Genomic DNA, 8,156 nt, shown 5'->3' with positions numbered 1-8,156 from the left:
CGATCTATAATAATATTCAAGATAATGACCAAAAACTGCAAAATGTTCTTAAAATTACGGATTCAGGGCCAGCAACCCAACAACGGGTTGTATGATTTGTCTGAAACTTTTAGGGCAGATAGATCTTACCCTGTTGAACATTTTTTACTCCTTGTCAGATTTGCTCTAAATGCTTTAATTTTAGAGATATAAGCCAAAATCTGCATTTACCCTTGTGATCTATTTTTAGCTGTGTCGGCCATGTTGGTTGGTAAGCGGGGTCATCGGACAGATTTATAAAACTAGATACACTAATGATGATTGTGGCCAAGTTTGATTAACTTTGTCTCAGTAGTTTCAGAGGAGAAGATTTTTGTAAAAGATATCAAAATTTAAGAAAAATTGACTATAAAGGGCAATAACTCCTTAAGGGGTGAATTGGCCATTTTAGTCATGTTGACTTATTTGTAGATCTTACTTTGCTGTACATTATTGCTGTTTACAGTTTATCTCTTTCTATATTAATATTGAAGATAATAACCAAAAACTGCTAAATTTTCTTAAAATTACCGATTCAGGGGCAGCAACCCAACAACAGGTTGTCTGATTTGTCTGAAAATTTCAGGGCAGATAGATCTTGACCTGATGAACAATTTTATTTCAATTCAGATTTGCTCGAAATGCTTCGATTTCAGAGATATATAGCCAAAATCTACATTTTACCCCTATGTTCTATTTTTAGCCATGGTGGCCATCTTGGCTGGGTCATTGGACACAGTTTTCATACTAGATATCCCAATGATGATTGTGGCCAAGTTTGAATAACTTTGGCCTAGTAGTTTCAGAGGAGAAGATTATTGTAAAAGTTCACGACGGACGACGGACGCCAAGTGATGAGAAAAGCTCACTTGGCCCTTTGGGCCAGGTAAGCTTAAAAGGATATTGCAGAGTGGAACTGTTTAGTCTGCTAAACTGACGTGCACTTGCATATTATAATAGATAGAGATAAAATGTAAACAGCAAAATTATTCAGCAAAGTAAGGTCTAAAAATAAGTCAACATGACCAAACTTGTAAATTGACCCCATAAGGAGCCATTGTCCTTTAAAATCAATTTTTAACATTTTTTTTGCAAATTTTTGTAATCTTTTACAAAAATCTATTCTGAAACTACTGGGCCAAATTAAACCAAACTTGGCCTAAATCATTAGGGTATCTGGTTTAAAAATGTATCTTATGACCCCGCCCATCAATCAAGATGGCCACCTTGGCTAAAAGTAGAACATGGGGGGGGGGGGGGGGAAGGTAATATGCAGTTTGACTTATATCTCTGAAACTAAAGCATTCAGAGCAAATCTGACATGAGGTGAAAATGTTCACCAGGTCAAGATTTATCTGCCCTGAAATTTTCAGACGCATCAGAAAACCCGTTGTTGGGTTGCTGCTCCTAAATTGGTAATTTTAAGGAAAGTTTGCAGTTTTGGGTTATTATTTTGAATATTATAATAGATAGAGATAAACTGTAAACAGCAAAAATGTTCAGCAAAGTAAGCTCTACAAATAAGATCAAAATTGTCAATTGACCCCTTCATGAGTTATTGCCCTTTAATGTCAATTTTTTACAATTTTTCGTATGTAAATATTTTTGACAAATAGAAGATTTTTAGGTGAAAAGTGTGATAATTTGTATATTATTGAAGAAATCAAATAATTCCGTTGCCATGGACGAAATGTACATGGTCTTAACCTTTGAAAGTTATCAATGACCTAATGAAAAGCCAATGGAAATGTCGAAATATCGTCTCATGATGCTGAATAAGCATATCAAAATAACGCAGTCTTCGTATCATTTTTTCGTATAACACTCCGTGCAGTGTGATACGAAAATTACCTATTCATGCAAGAAATAGATAACAGGCCGCATCCATAAGAGAATATCATTTTCATCAATCATTATAAGAAAAGTTGTTTTTCTTTTCTTTCGACTGCATGAAATTCCATTTCTTTTGTTTAAAAATTGGGATTTTTGAATTCTCAACGGACTTGTATATTTTCCTCTCTTGATAATTATATAAATATTCTCTTTATATTTATGCAAGACTAAGTCGGGAAATTTGATTTTGCCATACAAGTGGGAAGTTAGCTAGTAACACAGTTAAACACACCATTTTCTTCGGAAAATGGCTGTACCAAGTCAGGAATATGACATTCGTTCCGTTGATTGATATAATTTTAAGTCGTATGGACTTTCCCCTATTTGAATTCACTTTGGAGTTTGATAAATTTTTTTTATAACTTTTTGAATATGTATAAGGAATTAGAGACAACATTAGTTTAACGATAATCAAATCTAACAACTCCATTAAGAAGATACAAATAAAACTAAAAACTATAACTGAGGGTATCACATCTTTTGGTCTTTTTCTTTTTTTGCCATGGCGTTGTCAGTTAATCTTATGAGTTTGAATGTCACTTTGGTATCTTTTGCCACTCCTTAAGTGTTCTCTTGACGGTTGGGTGAATGACATCCCGGTGTGTTTGTTTCTATATAAAAGTGAAGGCAAAGAATTCTAAATTGTAAATCTGAATGTGTGTCTGTGGTTTCGTCTTTGTTCTTTCAATATTTACTTAGGCTCTTATTACCATCATTCTATACCATTTTAGCAGGGATGAGTTTCACACATGCAGTAAATAAAAATCATTTCAATGTCACCCCGTTTGTACCCTTTTATGCATTTGTTAATAGAAAACCTATAGATTGACAAAAAATGTTTACGACTCTACAACAAACTGTATTCAAGCAGACAATATATATTGGGTATAACGTTCTCTCGCCAAACCAAAGGGACGTTAGCTTGTTTATCAACGATTGACTAGGGGTGGGCACATTTAGCGTTGACGTATTGAATCGATCTTTGTCTTTATTGAAAACGGTATGCTGACCTCTAGATATATTTGACTTTTTGTGACGAAGGGATGTTATTGAAATCTCGTATACATGCAACCTTATTTCAGTTTCAACTCTCTCGTGGATCGAACCGAAAAACTCTTGCAATCGAAATTAACACGTTGCTTATTGACTTCTTTGCAGTTTCATGTGCTTGACCAACTATCCCATGCGACAAAAAATCAAGGAGTTAGATAATAACTTGTATAACGGACAAAAAGTGATAGAGACTATACATATCCTTGTCCGGACAGTAGATGACCAAAATAGAGGAACACTTTTACCAAACCAAGTCCGCTACATATTCGTAATATTCAAAGCAAGTTTGTTTTCAAATTCATTCACGAAATGACATGCATATATATTGTTTGATTATTGGTATTTTTAAAACGCCACTTTTAGCTCTACTGACTTTCGAGAAGGCCAGCTTTTTATTTGTGGAGGAATACGGAGTGACCAGAGAGAACCGCCGACCTTTGGCAGGGTTCGACAGTGTAGTGATACAGTGGATGAACAACTTTGATCACTTGGCCACCGAGGCCCCTAAAATAAAGATCCAAGTTTCCTTCCGATTATATGGTTAAAGACAAAAGATGTCATAAGATCAAGTATAATACTTAAAAAAGTTAAATTTTAAGCAGTCACTCTATGCATCATTTCCAAGAGAACATTTTTCAAAAGACATTATAACTTTTTCATACAAATTCTTAAAGCAGACGTATCACAATACGAATCGTTAAGTCTATTGTTTGGTTGATCCACAATAACTTGCAGCTGTATCTTCAAAATATAAACAATACATTTGACTTATACATCAGATCGGGATTCCCTCTACAAAATATGTTGCTGCTTATTACATCCCCGTTTGACCGATAACCTTGGTTTCCGTTCACTGTTCCATCAACAGTAACACAATCATCTGGAAGAGAATACAAGGAGAACTCGGCATTTTATTATGCTTTACTTTAAATGTTATAAATGAGTTATAGTGAACCTTACTTTGTTAAACAAATAACTGTATTTGTTAGCATTTTCCTGATTGTTTTTGCATGCAAAACCCTTACTTAACAACCGATTATAGTCACTGTGACTTTCAACTTTTATTACGTTTCATAACAAATTCACTGTAGCTTATTTGTCGTTTAGGATTTTCATACCAGACGAGCAATGTAATATTAATAACAGTCAACCTAACTCACATGCGAGATTTGATTCTTTTATCTTGTTTACCTAAAAGAAATTATAGTCACTGTGACTTTCAATTTTTATAACGTTTCATAGCAAGTTCACTGTAGGTTGTTTGTCGTTAAAGATTTACATACTAGACAAGCAGTGTAATATTAATAACAGTCAACAAAACTCACTAGCGAGATTTGATTCTTTTTTCTTGTTTTCTTAAAATAAATTAAGGGATTTTAATGTGATCCATAATACGTATATATGTATACAGCGTTTTATACATAAATCATGTCGTAAGTTTTCTGGTTTGAATTGTTTTACATTTCTCATTTCGGGGTCTTTTATAGCTGACTATACGGTATGAGTTTTGCTCATTGTTGAAGGCCGTACGGTCACCTTTAATTGTTAACTTCTATGTCATTTGGTTACTGGTTGGATTGTCTAATTGGCAATTATACCACATCTTCTTATCTTTTATATGAAGTCGTATTGTAAATTTAGGAAAAAATTGACATCTTTAACGTTTGATTTTCATTCTATTATTGTCAGGGGATAGAAAGTCAGAGTAAGCAAAGATGACGTCTGGCTTGTAGTCAACTACATTTTCTTTTTGCTTTTCATAATCAAAATTAAACTTAACCTCACTGCAAGACCAATTAACTGAAGACTCGTGAGTTGCTCAAGTATAGAATATTAAGGGGTATGAACAAGGATTTTGAAGAATTAAACATTATATTTTTGACTGTTCACCAAGACCTGCTTAAGACTTGTATGGTACCAAAGTCTTTCAAACTTTTGAAATTAGAAATACCTGTTAGAGATTTGGTCTGTTCGCATAGCAGCTTTTGTAAATATTAATTTTGTATCGGTTGATATCATTGTTAAGCAAAATTAGAATAAACATGCAACCTATTAACATTAACTTTGTTTTAGTTATTTTGTTTTTTGTTGTTTTTATTTTTTTTTTTTTTTTGTAAAGAAGTGGATTCTCCTTGAAAGTAAGTCATAACCAGATGGACACGCTAACATGAATAGACAAAAGCCTATTATCAAGAGCTGCAACATACTTAAGTTCAACACTTGACGAGATAGGTTCTTACTCAGTTGTCTCAACTGCTGCTACTTTTATATTTTTATAAAAACACCCCCCTACCACCGATGAATAATTGATGTCATAGATAATAAATAATACATATTTTTAAGGAGGAACGAATATACATGTTTTTGTTATCATTGATCTGTTCAATCATTTTTGTTCTTGAATGTCTTTATTTATGTATATATTTATTTGTTCGTTTTTTTGTTATTTTCTCTTTCAATTTTATTTATGATTAATTCCATTTAGCTTAAGTGATTCAGACTCAATCTAATTGAAAAGAGACGCCTTATCACACCGCACAGTAGAACCTCACATACTTATAGATTAATTTCAATGTATCTCAACGTACACATGTATCAGGAAACACATGATAAAATGCTGTGTGCCAGTGTCAGTGTCAGTCAATTTAACAAAAACGCGATAACAGGAAGTTTTTAAGCAATTGTTTAAACAACTATATTCACAAAAATAAAAAATAAATCATGTTTCAGCTAACAAATAAATAAGCTTTAACTTTCGGTCCCAACTATCAACTCAAATAATTTAATTGTTATAGCGATGGTATTTTTCTTCACAGTTATTGTTTGTGTTTTATATTGTTTTTATATTGTCGGTGTACAGATGTATTGTTATGATGCATTGTTTAATAACATACAATACTAAATTTCACAATGTTAATTATAGGTTTGAGCGTCACTGATGTGTCTTATGTAGACGAAACGCGCATCTGGCGTATTAAATTGTGGGCCTGGTACCTTTTGATAGCTGTTATTTGTGTGTGTCTCTGTCCTATATGTTCTCCCATGTATTTGTATTGTAGCCCTGTCATGTAATCTTGTCATTTTAATGTTATATTCAACATTGCCATAAAAGCGGGAGGTTTGGCTAGCCACAAAACCAGGTTCAACCCACCGTTTTTTCTTAAAATGTCCTGTACCAAGTCAGGAAAATGGCCATTGTTATATTATAGTTCTTTTCTGTGTGTGTTGCATTTTAGTGTTGTGTTTTTGTTGTGTCGTTGTTCTCCTCTTATATTTGATGTGTATCCCTCAGTTTTAGTTTGTAACCCGGATTTGTTTTTTTCTCAATCGATTTATGAATTTCGAATAGCGGTATACTACTGTTGCCTTTATTCATAACAAGTTAAAATTTGAAATTCGCTGGAATTGGTAGCTCGCTTGAGTCTGGTTTGGATATAGCTTAATCGATATCAAACCGGGTATGTACGTCGGAATATGGGACATCATGATTGAATATATTTAGAAAAAATACAACTCTGAAAACTTAAGCAAAAACAACACAACACTCTGGGTGATTTGGTGTTTCAATATGGTATACAGTTCCTGTTCCGCTATTACACGAAACCGTAACACGGTGGGTACGTAAACTTTGGCTCCGAATCACATAATCCTCTGTGGGAAGCGGATCCAGAATTTACTTACGAGTTGTACTAAACAAAGTGTAATTGCTCCTCGGGATTGGGATCTCACCGAGGAATATGGAGCCGGATATCCGGCGTGTTTATATCAACACGAGCTATTTAATTTCAAAATAATAAAACCAATCAGTTGGCGTATTAAGTATTATCATCTTGATTAACTAACGAGAGTTTATATCACGGAATGTTCAATTCTCACCAGTTGTAAAATCTATTTCTCTTATGTTAAAAATATCTTTGTCTTAGTGAAATATTTCCTATTATGCAAGCTTCAGTTCAAATATATGTCGGTTATTATTATAGCATTGAGAGTATTGTGTCACGAACTAAGACTAGTGTTAATGTAAGACGGTTTCAAGATTTTTATACGCTTCAGAATGGTTTCAAGTTTGACAAAACGAATATGTTCAGGTGAAACATTTTATTTATCTTTTATATTATTGAAAACATAACAAATCTTCGTTGTCATGGATGAAATCTGACCTTTGAAAATCATCATTTTCCTAACGAATACCCAATGGATATGTCTCATTTTCGTATTACATTGCAGGATAGGTCAATCAAATTAACGAATATTTGCGTATCAGTTATTCATATCACACTTCGTTGTGTGTGATACGAGAAAAAAAATTTTCCTGCGGAATTACAATGTGTGTACATGATAATCTCTGACGAGTAAACAAAAATTATAAATAAAAAGTAAAATAAAAAAAATACTGAACTCCGAGGAAAATTCAAAACGGAAAGTCCCTAATCAAATGGCAAAATCAAATTATAAAACACATCAAACGAATGGACAACAACTGTCATACTCCTGACTTGGTACAGGCATTTTCAAATGTAGAAAATGGTGGATTGAACCTGGTTTTATAGCGCTAAACCTCTCACTTGTATGACAGTCGCATCAAATTCGATTATATTTACAACGATGCGTGAACAAAACAGACATAATAGGTAACATTGTCAAAATATGGGTACAGCAGTATATGTTGAGTCCTAAAGGATGAGTACCACTTCTGTTTCGTTTGTGGAATTAATTTATTAAATGGGTCCAGCGACAATGTTGTTTTATTCCAATGAATAAGTACATGTTTGTCGTATTTGAATCTCTAGGACAGAGATTTGCGGATCCCTTTCAGACAGGTTCATAATACATATATAATTATATAATTTGTTCTTATATAGCTTCTCTATATGGTAAAATGTTGATTTGTTCTCTTGTTGTATGTTTATAACGTGTATTGTTTGTTGCTTGACCTTTATGGGTGTAGTTTTTAAAACATTATATTATGAAATTGCTTATTATTGTTGTGCTTGTAATTTGTTTTCATTACATCTTAGTTATGTCTGTGTCAAAAAGTAAAGTGCTCTTCCGTAACCATATCGTGTTGCACGTTACATAATATTGATATATTCACAGCTTTTCTTAATTAACGACGATTTTGAGCTTAACATGTTGTGAAGCCACGTGTCTATTGTTACAGACGGTAGGTTGACCTATAGATGTCTTCGATT

The sequence above is a fragment of the Mytilus californianus genome, unplaced genomic scaffold (genome assembly GCF_021869535.1).
Source record: "Mytilus californianus isolate M0D057914Y unplaced genomic scaffold, xbMytCali1.0.p SCAF_6, whole genome shotgun sequence".
NCBI classification, from domain to species: domain Eukaryota; kingdom Metazoa; phylum Mollusca; class Bivalvia; order Mytilida; family Mytilidae; genus Mytilus; species Mytilus californianus.
Note: the sequence above shows the minus strand (reverse complement) of the source record.